Source organism: Prosopis cineraria, unplaced genomic scaffold (assembly GCF_029017545.1).
Source record: "Prosopis cineraria cultivar Desert tree isolate PC_DT_omini unplaced genomic scaffold, ASM2901754v1 PC1, whole genome shotgun sequence".
In the NCBI taxonomy this organism is placed as follows: Eukaryota; Viridiplantae; Streptophyta; class Magnoliopsida; order Fabales; family Fabaceae; genus Prosopis; species Prosopis cineraria.
The window spans coordinates 35,627,590-35,646,919 of NW_026555332.1; positions in this window are offsets into that span (position 1 = coordinate 35,627,590).

Genomic DNA, 19,330 nt, shown 5'->3' on the forward strand with positions numbered 1-19,330 from the left:
GGGGCTAACAAGGGATAAATTATATGGGATGGCTATTTGGTTAAGTAGGCTAAAAAAAAGAATGCCTAAATCATCTTCATGCAAAGCATATACAATTATAGTCTCAATTAAGAATCAAGACAAGTTCTAGAGTGAGAGTAGTGATAGGAGAATACACACAAGAAGAGGATAATATTAGGCCCAAATTCTCACAAGCTAAAGACTATCACATTAATTCAGTGAAACCAAATTCATTGCCACTTAACTTAAATTTCAAATATAAGATCAATTATTTATCATGCTCAAATGCATCCAAACTAAAATTGTCTTAAATTTGCAACTTCGTACAAATTATTTTTTTTTGAAAACAAGAACACAAAAATAACAAAAATGAAAACAAGAAAAAAATTAGAAAAAAAAACAGCAAAAAAAAACCTCCCCCCACACTTAAAATCTACAATGTCCTCAATGTAGAATATAGTTCGAAAGATGTATAGGAAAATATAAATTAAAAGTGAAGAGAAGGGATACAACCTGATCAATTAAGTGTTATCTTGGAGAGAAGACTCCTACACAATATGTGTCTCAAATCCATCATAAAAATATTTTAACCGATGCCTGTTAACTTTAAACTTTGCTCCAGTAGATTCTGCCATAATCTCTACTCCACCATAAGAAAACACTTTAGTAACTATAAAAGGACCTTCCCATCTAGAACGAAGTTTCCTGGCATAAGTTTCAACCTGGCATTATAGAGCAACACTTTTTGTCCCACCTTGAACTCTTTTCTAACTATCAGCTTATCATGCATTAACTTGGTCTTTTCCTTGTAGATTCTTGAATTTTCATATGCTTCCAAGCGAAATTCTTCAAGCTCTTGCAATTGATATTTTCTTTGAGCTCCTGCTTTAGTTAAATCCATGTTGCATTGCTTTACTGCCCAATAAGCTTTATGCTCAATCTCCACAGGTAAGTGACAAGCTTTCCCAAAAACAAGCCGATAAGGAGACATTCCGATTGGAGTCTTGTAGGCAGTTCTGTATGCCCACAATGCATCATCAAGCCTCTTACTCCAGTCTTTCCTATTAGGTTGCATTATCTTCTCAAGAATCTACTTTATCTCTCGATTAGAGACTTCAGCTTGCCTATTAGTTTGGGGGTGATAAGGGGTAGCCATCTTATGCACGACCCCATACTTACCCAATAAACTCTGCATGCTCTGATTACGAAAATGGGTCCCTTGGTCACTGATAATGGCCTTTGGAATACCAAACCTGCAAAAGATATGTGACCTAACAAAATCTACAATAGTAACAGAGTCATCAATTCTGGTGGCTTTAGCTTCCACCCACTTAGAAACATAATCCACAGCTAGTAAAATGTAAGCAAATCCAAATGAAACAGGAAAAGGTCTCATAAAATCAATACCCCATACATCAAATATTTCACAGAAAAGTAAAGGTTGTTGAGGCATCTCATTTCTACCGGAGAGATTTCCTGTATGCTGACATCTAGCACAATGCTTACAAAATGTATATGCATCACAAAATAGAGTAGGCCAATACAATCCAGAATCAAGAACCTTTCTAGCAGTGTGTTGTAAACCAAAGTGTCCTCCACAAGCAAGTGTGTGACAAAAATGCAATATGGATTCAAACTCAATATCAGGAATACATTTTCTAATAATCTGGTCACTATATATGCGCCAAAGGTATGGATCATCCCAAATGTAATATCGAGCTTCCCTCTTAAACTTATCTAATTGATGTTTCTTTAAATGCACAGGCAATGTAGAGGCAACTAAGTAATTAACTAAGTCAGCATACTAAGGAGTAACATCATGCATAGCATACAAGCATTCATCAGGAAAATTATCATCAATAGGAATAGCAGGAACCATAGGAGATTCAATGCGACTCAAATGGTCTGCGATAGAATTCTCAGCTTCACTCTTATCCTTTATCTCCAAGTTAAACTCCTGTAGCAAGAGCATCCATCTGACTAATCATGGCTTTGCATTTAGCTTCCTTAAGAGATACTTTAATGCTGCATGATCAGAAAACACAACAACTTTTGCATTCAAAAGATATGATTTAAACTTATCTAATGCAAAAACAATAGCTAAAAGCTCTTTTTCAGTGGTAGTATAGTTGGCTTGGGCTGCATCTAAAGTTCTGGAAGCATGAGCTATGACATGTGATTTCTTATCAACTCTTTGTGAAAGCACTGCACTAAGAGCATAATTAGAAGCATCACATAATAATTCAAAAGGTAAATCCCAATTTGGTGGTTGAATGATTACTGGAGTGGTCAATCTCTTCTTTAACTCATCAAATGCTTGCTCACAAGCTTTATCAAATTTGAAATCCACATCTTTCTGCAGCAATCTTGAGAGTAGTAAGGCTATCTTGCTAAAATCCTGTATAAACGTCCTGTAGAATCCTGCATGTCCAAGGAAAGAACGGATCTCTCTAACACTAGTAGGATAAGGTAAAGAAGTAATCACATCTACCTTAGCCTTGTCAACTTCTATCCCCTTCTCAGAAACAACATGACCTAGTACAATACCTTGTATAACCATAAAATGACACTTTTCAAAGTTTAATACAAGATTTTTCTCAATACATCACTCAAGTACTTTATCTCATTAAATGAATCTCCATATACAGTAAAATCATCCATAAAAACCTCTATGCAATAGTCTAGCAAATCTACAAAAATACTCATCATGCATCTCTGGAATGTGGCTAGGGCATTGCATAATCCAAATGGCATCTTCCTATAAGCAAATGTGCCAAACGGACATGTGAATGTTGTCTTCTCTTGGTCCTCTAGAGCTATACAAATCTAAAAATAACCTGAAAAACCATCTAGAAAACAGTAGTGAGATTTCCTGCTAATTTCTCTAGCATTTGATCAATAAAATGTAAAGGGAAGTGATCCTTCTTGGTTGCATCATTTAGCTTCCTGTAGTCGATGCACATCCTCCAGCTATTTTGCACTCTCATAGGAATCAACTCATTCTTTTCATTCTTTACAACTGTGATCCCGCTCTTCTTTAGCACTACCTATACTGGACTCACCCACTGGCTGTCAGAAATAGGGTAAATGATACCTGCAGAAAGAAGTTTTGTTACCTCCTTTTTTACCACGTCAAGGATAAGTGGGTTAAGCCTCATTTGAGGTTGCCTACATGGCTTTGCACCGTCTTCCATCAAGATCCTATGCATGCATATATTTGGACTGATGCCTGGAATGTCAGCTAGTGTCCATCCTATAGCTTTCTTATGCTTTCTCAGTACCTCCAACAATTTTGCCTCTTGACTAGGATCAGAATTCCTTGCTATAATAATCAGTAATTTCTTACCTTCATCTAAGAATGTATATTTCAAATGTTCTGGTAGATATTTCAATTCAAGTATAGGTGGCTACTGAATAGAGGGTACTAGCTTGTCAATAGTGAGTTTAGCAACTCCACAAACCTGCATTACATTAAAAGAAGCAGCAGTATCTTGTTTTAGAATACTAGAATTATCATTATTAATGGAATTACATGACATAGAGTTTCTAGCAAAGTCCATAGTTCTTTCAGAGTCAGAAGCAATCATATTAGAGTCACTAGAAGTTTCAATGCCAATATCATGCATGGATTTGAATAACTCAACAATATCATCAGAACCAGAACAGTTAGAAGAATCTTCATAAATAATAGAGTTAGAATAATGTGTATTGCTATCTAAATTAACAATCTCAAGAGAACTAGAAACCATCTCATTGTAAAGCTCATCATATGTATCATCAATTAACATATCAAGCATGCTCACATTAATAACAGAATGATCCTCTATAGGATGTTTCATAGCCTCTAAAAGATTAAATTGAACAACACGTCCTGCAAATTCCATGGAAAGAGTACTATTTTTAACATTAATGATAGTATTAGCTGTCTTAAGAAATGGCCTGCCCAAAATCAGTGGTGGTGGCCCATGACTATCATCTTTACCCATATCCAAAATATAAAAATCAGCAGGAAAGACTAAATCCTTTACCTTAACTAGAATGTCTTCAAGCATACCATTAGGATAAGCAAGTCTCCTGTCTGCTAATTGCACAATAATCCCGGTTGGCTTCATCTTACAACCCTGCAAAGAAGAAAATAGAGACTTGGGCATAACATTTATCGCTGCACCAAGATCAATCAAAACATTAGAAAATTCTAAATTTCTTATAGTACAAGGTATAGTGAAACTCTCTAGATCTTTGCATTTTAAGGGCATAGGGGGTTGGCACTGCATTCCTCCATGAAATAAAGCTGATACACTTCTTCCTAGATTGACCTTCTCATTAGCTTTAAATCTTCTCTTGTTCGTGCATAGGTCTTTCAAGAACTTTGCATATTTAGGAATTTGCTTTACTGCCTCCAAAAGGGGAATATTGACTTCAACCTTCTTGAAAACATCAAGAACTTCTTTCTCCAATTCAGCTTCCTTTAACTTCTTGCTTTGAGTCTCCCTATTTGGAAATGGAAGGATCTTCCTTGGTTCCTTTTCTTCATTAGACTCCTCAAGTGTGACTTGTGTTGCTGCAGCCGACTTATTCTTGATAGATGTTATGGAGGGCTCTGGAAGCTCTTTTCCACTTCTAAGAGTGATGGCACTAACATTACTGCAATTAGGATTTACAACTGTTTGAGACGGTAACTTTCCAGAACCTTGACTCTTCAATTCATTAATGGAGGTGGACAATTGCCCAATTTGATTCTCTAATTTTTGGATTACTGTCTCAGTGCGTTGTTGAAATTGAATGTTGTTAGTTGCCATTTGCTTCATTAATTCTTCCAGACTTGGTCCATCATTTTTAGACCCTTGAATAGGAGTAGATTGCCTCATTGCTCGCATAGGCTGTGAATTTTGACCTATAGCATTATATTGGTGTTGTTGACTTCCTCCATATTTGAAATTAGGGTGATCTCTCCACCCAAGATTATAAGTGTTAGAGAAAGGATCATATTTTTGGCCTTGTTGCATAGGTCTAGTTGGAAAAATCCCAGCACAATTCTCAACTCTGTCATCCAACTGTGGGCAATGATCAGTAGTGTGTGTGGCCAAAAAACAGATGCCACATAGAGGCCCAACTAAAGCAGAAGATGTGGTAGCTTGTTGAGGATTATAAAATTGAGGTTGTGCACACGTCTGTGAGGGATATGCCTGTGGAAAAGTTGACACTGCTGGTGAATTTATTAATTTTTGTTGTGTTAAGGCAATGTGCCGAACCATGCTAAAGAGCTCCTCCATCTTGTTCTCAAATTTAGGATCATATTATGGTGTTTGAATCTCATTCACCCCTTTGACTGCTTGGTTAGCTTACATCCCAAATTATTGAGAATTTTGTGCCATCTTAGAAATGAGATTCATGGCATCAGTTGGAGTAAGTTCCACCAAAGCACCACCAGCTGCGGCATCGACAAACCACCTATCTGTTGGTAAGAGACCTTCATAAAAATGTTGAACCAGCTGCTGATTAGGTATTTGATAGTGAGGGCAGCTGGCACATAATTTCTTAAATCTTTCCCAATATTCATGAAATGTCTCCCCAGTCATCTAACGAATCCCACAAATATCTTTTTTTATTGCTGCTATGCGAGAGGTAGGGAAGAATTTTTTCAAGAATAACTGTGTCATTTGATCCCAAGAGGTAATGGCACCTGGTTGCAAGTAATACAACCAATCTTTTGCCACTCCATCCAATGAAAAAGGAAAAGCCCTCAATTTGATTTGCTCTTCTGAAACTCCTTAAGGCTTCATGGTGGAGCACACAATATGAAATTCCTTTAAGTGCCTATTCGGGTCCTCTCCTGCAAGACCATGAAATTTAGGTAGCAAATGTACTAAACCAGATTTCAATTCAAAACTAGCATTTGCATCTAAATTAGGATATTGAATGCACAAATTTTGATAGTGTGCATTAGGCGCAGCTAATTCTTTAAGTGTCCTATTACTATTATTATTTTTAGCCATATTTTCCAACTTAACTGTAGAGTCTAACTCAGATTCAGAATCACTAATAACGCTATCAATCAATTTAGACAAAATTTCAAAGATCACACTATCCCTAATTTTACGGTGCTTTTGATTTTTACGGTTAGTACGACAAGTTCTCTCAATCTCAGAGTTCAAATCAATTAATTTATCTTGAAAAGACCTTGTCATGCACTAATAAACCAAAAAAAAACAATGAAAAACACCTAAAACAAGTAAATAAAAAGAAAATAATAAATCTTGAAAAGAAAATAAAAAATACTAGAAAATAAAATAATAAAAAAATGAGAAAGAAAAAAAAACTAATAACCAAACTCAAAAAGTTAACACCTTTGACTCCCCGGCAACGGCGCCAAAATTTTGACACTACTGTCGAATAGCACCAAAATTAATAAAAACTAGATTTTGCAGTAAAGCACAACCTAGGTCGTCTCTCTAAGAGTCAATAGAGTAACTATTTGAATTATGATTATAAAAAGCTAAAAAATGGGAGGTTTTATAATGAAATTAAAAAAATCTAAATTAAAATTAGATAAATAAAGAAAATTCAATTGAGAAAATTATCAAGAACAAGCAGTGCAATCAATCACAATCCAATCACCTAAATTTAATCTTCCTCGTCCACAAAATAAATTAATTTTATTCAACTTTATTATTCTAGTTTTATTATATATTTCTCAAATTATCATTCAAGAATTAAACAAGAAATTAAGTTATAGATTAATTGAAATCTCCCTTAACCCACAACCTAACAACTGTTCTATGTTAGCCATACCAGAAACAAAGCATGGATGATCACCCAAGCTAGGCCAAATTACTCTTAAGTTACTATATCAATCGATTATAGTAAGTAAAACCTCAGATAAAATTTATAACCTAAAAATTATGCAGTAAAGCTACTCTAATCAGCAATAACAATTAAAGCGTAACATTTAGAGGTAGGAAGGAGAAGAGCAAATTGAAATAAAGCTAGAATAAAATCTTCTCTGAATATTAAGGACTCTGATTAAAATTTAGGATCATGGTTTATGATTGATCACACCAAAAAAAAATTAGCTATCCATAGAATTAAAAATCAAACAATATGAGATAAAAATAGGAGAGACCATCGTTTGTATTGAAGGAAAAAAATGAACTGCAATTGCTGTCCTTTCTTCTCTTCTCTGTCAAAAAAATCGTGATTTTTCTCCTCCTGTGCGTCGCTATGCTGTTTTTCCCTCTTTTCTTTCGTGATCCTCCTCTTTTCTCTTTTTCCGATCATGCTTCTCATTCCTCATATATATGTGTGTGTTCGTACGCCTCTTCCAACTTGAAACTTAATAATTTAGTAAAAAATAAAACTACCTTAAATAACCCTAAATGAAAACTACACTAAAATACCCAAGATAAATATAAATGAAATTTCTAAAATTTAATTCTTGATTTGATCTCCAAGCATGCCCATATTCTTCTTATCCAATATGTTCTTTATCAATATCTTTCAAATTGAATGTAGAAGATCTGCATAAATAAAATAGAATTAAATACCACCTGTGCAAAAAATATTAAAGATATTGTTTATATTTTAAAATCAAAGATTTAGTTAGTTAAAATCCCAAAACTGAATATTGGCTAATAAAATTAAATAATATCTAATTAAACTCTATTAGCTTTAAATAAATATTTAAAAGTCTAAATTAAAAGGATAAAAATATATAAAATTGTCATTTATCAGTATCTTTTGCTTTTGCCCATTCCATTGCCAAGTTCTTTGTGACTTCGTTCATAGCCCCAGAATGAAACTATGTAGATTAGTTACCATTGCTTTTAATTTCTAATACATAAGTTATGAGTTTGAAGCATAACATGATGTAGATAGTGCATTAAATTAAGACATATAGTGTTTGAAGCTAGCTTGAAGTATTGTATCATACCTAACATAAATGATCAGATACACTACTTTGTTTTTTAAAATATGGATATTTCTCAGCTTTCTGTGTCAATTTTCTCAAGCTTACCTTGATATATATATTATAGTCAAGTATGGTGAGGGATAGCAAAAATATCTTTAGATGCTATGTAGGCAGACAAGAGAGGTAGAGCTTTCACACCAGAAATAGAGGAGATAAAAATTATGTTACCATATCTCGTTGCTATTCAGGTCATAAAATTGTTACTTATATTAAATTTACTGCCACTAGCTAAACTAGCAATACTATTGATGTTATAGAAAGGAACAAAACTCAGTCATAAGTAACTCAACTGCAAGTTTTAAAACCTTTGAATCCTCTAGTCTAATCATGACCTTATGAATGGTGGGAGTGTTAGTATTAAGGATTTTTATTGCATATCACCTTATGAATGGTGCCCTTCAAATACTCCTAGAAGTCAGAAAACTGAATTTAGGTCATTAATGGATTGGATTGCAAATAAATTCTAGAGAAACCAAGATGATTTCTTTCTTAAGCATAAATTTTCAAAAGGTACCTTTGGTAATTACAGTGGCCTGATGTTTTCAAAAATGACCACTATTAGTCTATTAAAATTGAGCATGCGTCTAACTCTGGATGCAGCATCAGGTGTGATAAACTACTTGCAATTTATGCTATCCCCTTTCTCCTTCTTCACATTTGCCAAAATTTTAATTAATCCAATAAAAGTTGCCACCCTACGTGTTCACTATTCCATGACAGTGTATCTATTGTGGTGTGTTTTTTGGTGTAACATTTGGCTGAATCTGTTTCATTTGCTTTTGTTGCAGACCAAAAAAAAGTAATTTGCAACTAAGACACTAAGAAATTATGGACAATGAGAAAGCTACAACAAAAAAGAAGTCTAGATATGACAACTTCAAGAAAGAGTTTCTAAAAAAAATGAAGGAAAATTCAGTGGTCTTATTGAAGCCAATGATTCCATGCAAGAAAGTTGGCGAAAATTATCTATGTAACATGTATTTCCTGCCAATTGAAATAGCTGGGCTGCTACTTATATTACTTTAATCATATGGTGATCCAATTTAATGTAGCAAATGAATCATGAAATTTGCAAATTTCATTATTATTTTAGGACAAGTGAAGTGATATAAAACACTCTTTGTGACTATTAAGCAAGCTGAACAAGCAAGCAAATCAATTATATATAGCCATGTAGCAACTGGTTGTCAAAATTTTGGGTGGGATAACTATTGAATTTCTTAAGAAAGTTATTGTTCTAAGACAAAGCTCCAATAATTTACAACTGAGACACCAAATTTTGCTACTTTCGTTAAGAAAATTTTGCAACCAGTACTTAAAATTTTAGATTGAAAAACTATTAAATTCTTACAAAAGTTAAATCTTTTATGACATGGCTCCAGTAATTTGCAATTGAGACACTAAATTTTGCAACTTCTTTAGGAATAATTTACAACTCGTACACAAAATTTTGGATCGAAAAACTATTAAATTCTTATAAGGGTTATTCTTTTAGGACAACATTTCAGTATTTTGCAACTAAGACACAAAATTTTGCAAGTTCCTTAGGAATAGTTTGCAACTGGTACTAAAAAATTTAGATCAAAGAACTATTAAATTTGTAAAAAAGTTAAATCTTTTAGGACAACATTTCAGTAATTTACAACTGAGATACCAAATTTTGCAACTTCCTTAGGAACAATTTACAGCTGGTAGTTGATATGTTGGATCAAAGAACTATTAAATTTCTACAAGAGTTATTCTTTTAGGACAATGTTCCAGTAATTTGCAACTGAAACACCTAATTTTGCAACTTTCTTAGGAATAATTTGCAATTGGTACTTGAAATTTTGGATCAAAAAACTATTAAATTCATAGAAAAGTTAAAATTTTTTAGGACAACATTCCAGTAATTTGCAATTGAGACACCAAATTTTACAACTTCCTTAGGAACAATTTGCAACTGGTATTTGAAATTTTGAATCGAATAACTATTAGATTCTTACAAGAGTTATTCTTTTAGGACAATGTTATAGTATTTTATAACTGAGACTCCAAATTTGGCAACTTTGTTGGGAATAATTTGCAACTCGTGCATGAAATTTTGGATCGAAAAACTATTTAATTCTTGAACTTACAAACTTACTAAATTATTTTTGGACATGGCTCCAGTAATTTACAACTGACATACAAAATTTTATAACTTCCTTATGAATAATTTCCTACCTCTAATCAAAATTTTAAAATGACACCCTTTTAGTGATCACAGAAGATATGAATTGTACATGTAAGCAACATGTATTAATTCATCTAATGCATCTGCACATATTAGCTGTCCACATACACAAAAGCATGAACTTGGATTTACAAATGAGGGGTTGGTATGCACTAAAAAAATCCCCTAATAATACCAATATATATCTACATAAACTTATATATGTCAGCCAAATTCAAGTTGATCTAATCTCATATTATAGAAACATCAACTTGGATTTACAAAAAAAGGGCTGCTATATGAAAAAAAAAACCCTAAAACTACCCATATGTGTATGTCACCCAAATTCAAGTTCATGTGGTAACCAATTTACAGTAACATCAACTTGGATTTGGATTTCTACACCTCTTCCGCGTATGACCTGCTTCATGGCAGCGATAACAATGATAAAGCTTCTTTTGTTGGTGTTGAGACTCAATCCTCACACGACGACGTTTGCTAGCTGGTCAAGATGTTTTAGGAGGCAGCAAAAAGATTTGGTTCATGAGCTCAGACACTGTCAACGCATTTGGCTTGGGCATGTCATAGGTCTCAACAGGATGCATAGTGCCACTATATATTTTCTACTTCCACTTTGTTGCATTTAGCTCAGGCATTAGTTTTGGGATACTTTGTATTGCACATGGTAGAACTTCAAGATCTTGTGTAGCATGTGAATTCCTAATTGAATATCCTGCTCTGCATTTCCATTCAAATCATGTTTATTATTACTATTCATATTTATATTAGCATAATATTAATCATGCAACTATTAAAAAAACTTACCCATCAATTGAATCTCTTGTTGCCTCTATACTTTGCTATATCTTCCCAATGATGTACACATGAACAAAATTATCATTCAATTTCATTAATTGATTTATCCTTTCATCATCTTTAAGGTCTAAAAGAGCATTACAATCAAACTTTATTATGTACTTTAACTCTATCCCTTTTAAATCACAATTTAAGCATGATGAAATCAACCTAACAAATCCTTCAAGTGACATTCCTTCTCTAATCATTCTTCCATTATAACTCCCCCCATCATAATGCATTTTCTCCTGCATATCTTTTACAATATCTCCACCAAAATGAAAATAATAAAAAAATTCCTTTAAATAACTTTTTTTCATCATACCCAATAATATCAACCTACAATAAACAAAATAAAATGTAATAATATATCACTTAAAAACAATTTACTTTTGACATAAGTGATTTTCGCATCAGTGAGACAGTGACAACATTCCATCTTAAAATATGGACACTCCATAATAAATTCTTACACTTTCAGTCGCAAAATGTCGAATCTTCATTCAAATCTTTAGAGACGTAAAATAAAAAAAAATCTTTCATGTTCATTTGCAAAAAAGCATTCCATCTTCTTCCTTACGAGAGTCGTTTTGTAAGAAATCAGACCTTAATAGAGTCAACTTTTTTGTTCAGATGCAAGGATTTGTAAAAAAAAAATATGTCTAAACGCACCAGCCAAACAAACTTAGCAAAGAATAAAGCTTCCTTGAGTCAATAATTAAGGCAACTCCACCTCTTCCAAGCACAACTCTATTTTAGAAATGAGTATTCTTCAACGTGCAACTCGAACACTTACATACAGCTCTCATTAATGGCAGGAAAGAGAAAAATCGAGAGGGAAATGCTGGAGCTGATGAGTGTACACGTTATATTTAATCATAGGGGCATTTTCATCATTTCTATCAGAACTCTAATTTGTGAAAAATAGCATAGGACTTTATTGGCCTTTTAGAATTACTTGGGACTTAACTGGTATAAAATTAATCCTTTGAGACTTGATTGTCATTTTTCCAAAGATATAAGGCATTGCTGGTCAAAAGAAAAAGAAAATATAGGGCATTTTTTCAATTCCCCTATTAAGAGAAGTGTTCACATTTAGTTTCCAACAATATCTTAAATAGGATTGCTATTATAAGAGAATATATATGAGTAATAAAAAAATTATATAAGATATTTTTAATCGGATTACATTTCCAATAAATTAGTTGATTGTCTTGAAATTGATAATATTTTTTTATATTTACTCTTATTTAATTGGATGTTTCATCGGAAGATAAATGATTAAGCGATTTATTTAATAACGATATTTTGAAAAAAAAATCATTAATTATAGATTGAAAAGCTAAATATGTTTTATAATTTTAAACATTTAACCTAAAAAAATGGATTATATTTTTTAACAGGGCAGTACTTCGGTATTTATAATTTTAAATATACGTTATATGAATATACAGATGAGACACATAAGACTATAATGCATATATTCTGTATCCGAATGTAAAAGGGCATGTAAAAGACAATTTAAAAATAGACACGTGAAGGGTGATGATCAATGAAACAATGTATCAATTATCAAAGGAGGATGCTTCGCTGCTGTGCTGGTTTATACATTTTCCCTCCGTGATTACGGCTATTTTTTTAATTTGCAGTATAATAGTTAGGTTCCAAAATATTAAATTAATGACAGTTATGTTATCGATAAAATTTTCTAAAAAAATGAATATCAATCAGTTACAAATAGGGATCAAAATATAATTTGAGACTTATATTTGAAACTTCAATATTTTATTTATAATTAAAACTTTTGAATATGCAATTGTTTGTATCGGTATTTGCATCTCATTTATAAAAAAATTTTTGTCAGGACCTAACTGTGTCATTAATTCAATGTTTTGAAGCTTAATTATGATTCTCCTTTTCTAATATTTAATTACTAATTAATATAATAAAGAAAGAGGATTTGTTTGATGTATATATGTGGAATAAAGACCAATTATGTCGATTAATTTAACGAAGCTTCAACTTAGCTCTGTCAGATTTCATTCCAGTGACATTTGATCTTCTTGCATTACATTGTTCTCCATTGACGTAGTTTTCATCACAGTACAAGTACAAAACAAAATTTTTTAAACATCGAGATGTAAGTGCGAGAACAAGAAATAAATATCATTTATCTTCCCTTAATATCTAATATTACTACTAAAAATACGTGGCTTAACTGAGTATTCATAATTTCATAAGTGACTTATCTTAAATTCACAAAAGACAAGCCCTATATTTACATGTTCACAACTGATGCTATTCAAATTACTTCGTTTAAAGTTGGGGTTGAAAGATGAGGCTATCCATGATTTATACAGGACTGTAAAAAAACTCATTCCCAAGTTTGGTTTATGGTTTTCTCAACTAACATTAACAAATATTCCCAACACATATTAGCTTATTTTAGTATAGTTAATATTTTAGCCAACAAATTATATGTGCACATATTTAAACAAAAAAATAAAGATATATCAGCATTATATTAAAATTATATCTCACTAATGTTAGCAAATTTCAGAATTATATCTAACAAATTTCACCCAAAATTTGGCTAACATTTTGACTATCCCTAAATTTACAAGAAAGTAGCCAAAATTCACATGTGCAAAACTGATGCTATTCAAATTAAGTAGAGTTGGGATTGAAAGAACATGAGGTTGTCCATGAATTACACATTGGAAAACAACCTATTTTCAAGTTCGGCTCCTAGTTTTTTCAAATGACATTAATAAAATTCCTAACTCATGTTAGCTATTTTCAATAGTTAACATTTATCCAACAAATGACTTGTGCACACATTTAAACTAGAAATAAAGATATATCAATATTATATCAAAATTATATCTCGTGAATGCTAGCTAATTTCATAATTATATCCAACCATATTTATCCAAGATGTCAGTTAATTTCAGTAGTTAACATTTTATCCAACAAAATCCTTTTAGATGTCAATTATATTATGAATATTTTTCATTGCCAAATATCATAACTTGGGATCTTACTACTAACCTTATTATATATTTCAGCTATTCACCTGCACGCATAGGAAGAACATGGGGAAAAACAAACAACTACTAAATTATTATGTCAAACTTCCAAATATATCTAATATCACTATTGAATATACATATGACATAGCTACTGGATTCATCTTACATCAGTGTTGAAAATATATACCTTAAATCACTACTAAAATTATATAACCATACTATTGAAAAGACAATTTAAATCTTCTAATTTAAAATTGGCTCCTCTTGCACCTCCGTTCCATAAATTGGTCCCAGACACATTACAGAAGGAGTTGAAAATAATAAAAAATTTAGAAAATGAAAATATAGAAAAATTCATGTACCCAAATTCCAAGTTACATGCCACACTAAACTCTCACAGTGATTTGTATGAATGAACCAAACCTTTCGGTTTTTTAATATAACAAAGAAAAGTATGGAAAAAAGGAAAGAGAAGAGATTTACTCAAATAGAAAGAGCAGTGCAAGCAACAAGGATAGCAACAACTATATAAAAGGGCAACAACATTTGAACGGGATTGATGAACGGAGCACACAACGACAACTATTGGAGAAAACAAGAAATAAACAAAGAATTAACACATTCATGCAGCTATTTGATTCAGTTATAAGGGGCATTTTGAACTTTTTAATTATTTTTAATTGCAAGTAAGTACCTTAGTCGAATTTAAATGTGCCAAATATTCAAGATCTAGAATTTTTATTAATATTTTTTTTGGATCTGTAATTGTCATTTTCTCTATTTAAACACACTGAATATATAGATGCTATCCCATAAGATTATTTATGGAATGTTATTAAGGGGAAACAATTAAAAGGGAAAAAGAAAACGAATAATTAGATGTTGTATATGGGTAAGGATTCTCTCCTCTTCTTTTCCCTTTTTAACCATTAGATTAAAATTTAAATGGTCTAGATTTAATCTCCTATAAAATTGTTATAGAAATGTTAAAATATGAAAAAGATGCAAAATATTAATGTTCAAACTGCTAAAATTTAATATAAAAAATTAAAAAAATACAACAAAATAAAATAAAAAGAATGTTATATAGAAAATCAAATCTGGACCATCATAATCTTGATCTCATGGTTAGAAATTAAGAAGATGATGGAAAAAGGATGGGAAGGGAAGAGGAGAGCAAACAAAATTTGTATTGTTCATCTGTTTGTATGTTTTTGTTTTATTTATAGTAGATGTATTTTCATCCCAATACAATACAATTTATTACTGCATGCGTAGAAAAAGGTACTGCAAAAGAACCAAATCCAGAGACAATGGATTTGCCCCATCGAGGAATATTCACTTGTTTACTGGGAAGTTATAAAGGAAGACCGCTAAGAATCAATATTCAATATTTATTACAAAGTACCACAAAAAATTATAAGCACAATCAATTACCAATCATACCCTCATTACAAAAACAGTCGGTTAAACCGAACAATTAATAAACCATCGTCACCGTTGCTAAATCTTTCAAGCAGGCACATGTGCTCCATATACACAATTACCTTCTCTCTCTCTCTACATTTTGCTCGTTCAGTTTTTGTTTGTTCTTAAAGATGCTAATTGTCAAAATGTTAAACAAGTTTGTTCTTCCTCTTACTTTACATCTCTATGAAACAAAATGGGACTTTTTCAGTTAGCCTGTATGAATCTGATTTGCAATTTTTTTAAAACTAAAATGATATTAAAGAGTCACCATATTGAACCAACGATCCAAATTAAACAAAATGAGATTCATTGAGTGAATAGTGACCATGACCAGCTTGAGAAAATGATTCTCGTGAAGATTTGAATGATGCAATTATAGGAATTGTGTGTTGAAATCCCATGCATGTGTTTGGAAAAGTAACCACCACAACTGTTTCAGCCATTGGGTTAATAAGCGTAAATGGAGTACTTGATTTCCATAATGACTGATGATACAAGGTTGTTTCAATATAAGGAAGAAGCAACTATCTGGTTAGTTTTAGGTCACGATTGATATAATGATATGTTAATCATTATTCCCAAATTAAACTGAATTTGTAATTTTTTTAGGGAGAATTTCATATAAGGACTAGGGAAGCAACATATCTTCAGGTGGATCCCAAAAAATTTCAAAATATTAGTTCAATTCTATGGGACTAAATTGAAAATAAGTTTAAAGTCGAAAAGACCAAAATACCCCCAATACAAATTTTTTTTTTTAAAAAAAACCACCAGCCATTATCGCTGGTAACCAAAGATTTGCCGATAACGGTAGTCACTCGACCTCTGTCGCTGGAGCTTCGGCTATGAGGTAGACCACTGTCGACAGTCACTGGAGAATTATGAAAGATTAATTTCTCTAAAGGTGGTCAAAGTGGGTGTAGAACCCAAGACCCCTTGGTTCACAAAAAAATTTTGGACTACCAAGCCACTCAACCCATTCAATCACATAATGCATAAAATTATATATGTAATAAACCTTATTTCTAAAACACTTGATTATTACGTTATTTGTTAATCGCATAACTTCACTTATTAATACCTTAACAGAACTTGTTAATTACCTAACTTTCCTTGTTAACCCCACAATTCTTGCAACAGAAATAAATTACTTGTTAATCACGTAACTATACTTGTTAATACTTTAACAGGACTTGTCAATTACTGAACTCTCCTTGTTAAGTCCGTGACTCCCACAACAGAGCTACATTACTTATTAATCGCGTAACTATCATTGTTAATACTTTAATAAGACTTGTTAATTACTTGAATGTGCTTGTCAAATCCATGACTCCTTCAACTGAATTGCATTACTTGTTAATCATGTAACTTTACTTATTAATTATACAACAATACTTGTTAATTGCATAGCTTGACTTGTTAATACCATAACAAGACTTGTTTAACCGTTGTTTTGAAAAAGCAACTAAATTACTTATTAATTGTATAACTTTATTTATTAATTCCTCAACAATACTTGTTAATTATCTATTGTCACTTGTTAAATGAATATATAATTTACATAAAAAATTGAGTTTGTTAGATAAGGAAAGTGATGACAGTCGAGTCTCCCTTTTCAGTATTAAGCACACTTGTTAAAATATATTAGGCTTTAATTGTATGAGATTTTTGAAACCTCTAGTTTGATGAATACTGATAAGGGAGACCTGATTGTTATCACTTTCATTATCTAACAAACTCAATTTTTTATGTAAATTATATATTCATTTAACAAGTGACAATCGATAATTAACAAATTTTTTTGAGAAATTAATAAGTAAAGTTATGCAATTAATAAGTAATTTAGTTGCTTTTTCAAAACAATAGTTAAACAAGTCTTGTTATGGTATTAACAAGTCAAGCTATACAATTAACAAGTATTATTATGTAATTAACAAGTAAAGTTACATAATTAACAAGTAATGTAGTTCAGTTGAAATAGTCATGGATTTGACAAGTAAATTCAAGTAATTAACGAGTCCTATTAAGGTATTAATAATGACAGTTACGCGATTAACAAGTAATGTAGCTTTGTTGTGGGAGTCACGGACTTAACAATGAGAGTTAAGTAATTGACAAGTCCTATTAAGGTATTAACAAATATAGTTACATGATCAACAAGTAATTTATTTTTGTTGCAATAGTGATAGGATTAACGAGAAAAATTAAGTAATTAAAAAGTCCTGTTATAGTATTAACAAGTAAAGTTACATGATTAACAAGTAATGTAATAATCAAGTGACTTGAAAACAAGGTTTATTATATATAAAATTTTATGCATTAAATGATAGAATGGGTTGAGTGACTTAGTAGTCTAAAGCTTTTTGGTGAACCAAGGAGTCTTGAGTTCTACACCCACCTTAGTTACCTTTGAAGAAATTAATTCTCCAGTTACCACCATCAGTGGTCCAGCTGACAATTGGAGCTCCGGTGATGGAGTTCGAGTGGCTACCATCACCGGCAACTAGTGGCTTTTTTTTTAAATATTTGAAATGAGGGTATTTTGCTCTTTTTCACTTTCAACTTATTTTCAATTTAGTCTCATAGGATTGAACTGATATTTTAGAATTTTTTGGGACCCATCTAAAGATATGTTACTTCTCTGATCTTTAAATGAAATTCTCCCATTTTTTTACTAAGATCATGAGAAAACATTTTTATAAATTAAAAGGCACAAACTTTTTTTTTCATTTTGTAATAATAATGAGAAATTGTATTTTTTAGGTTTCCCAATATCTTTTGATTACTATAATATCTTTATGTTATTATTATCTTATATGTTTAATTTAATTGTTATACTTGTTTCTATAAATAGAAAGCATTTTAGTTATATTTTAACCGTCGAAATGATAAAGCTTCTTATTCTCTCACTCTCTTATTCTCTCCTTCTATGTTTCTCTCTTTTCTTTTCTACTCAATCTCCATTTTCATGACATTATGTTTTTTTAATTATTTAGCAAATATAATTTTCTTTTAAAAAAAGGTGACTATGAGAAAGGTCCCCACATCCCTCGAGGTCACAAACTTCACTAATTAAATCACCTTGTCAACAAAGTTGAATATTTCATATAAAAACTCACCATTTTCTATGAGGTAGTGATGCATTGTGAATTATCGGCTCATGTACTTACGAGTGAAGTGGATTGGGGAAAAAAAAGATAAAAATGACCAAAATGTGAAGATAAGCTATATATTGATCAACCATATTCATAAAAGAAAATGATAATTTAATTCATGAGATGAGAGTCATAATTCATGAGATCTATAGAGAATGCAGTAATACACAAATTTATGGCATTTAATATTAGGCACATTTTATCATGTTTATCATGAAGGAAATAATATTTAATTCATTTTTATTTTTATTTTTTTAATTCATTTCATTCTCATTATTTCTAACAACCAATTGCGTCCCATGAGTTTTGAATATGCCTAAAAGATGAATGATAAGCATTTTTCCACAAGCAAAACAAAAAAGTTTCTTTCAAGTTCCTCATTTTTTCTACGTTTCACACTTCCCCACACCTAACACCTTCCTATTATTTATAAATTTCTTTCCGGTGCCGTGATGATGTGAATAGATACAAAGAATCAAGACAAGGACAGACTTCGATCGGGGCTTAATATTTAAATACACACCATGAAGTATGAATATAGATGGGACGATCAAATAAATAAGGACAAACTTCAATCGACGCTTAATATTTAAATAGCCACTATGAATGTAGATGCTATATCCCATAAGATTTATTTTCCCGCGTTCACATTTAG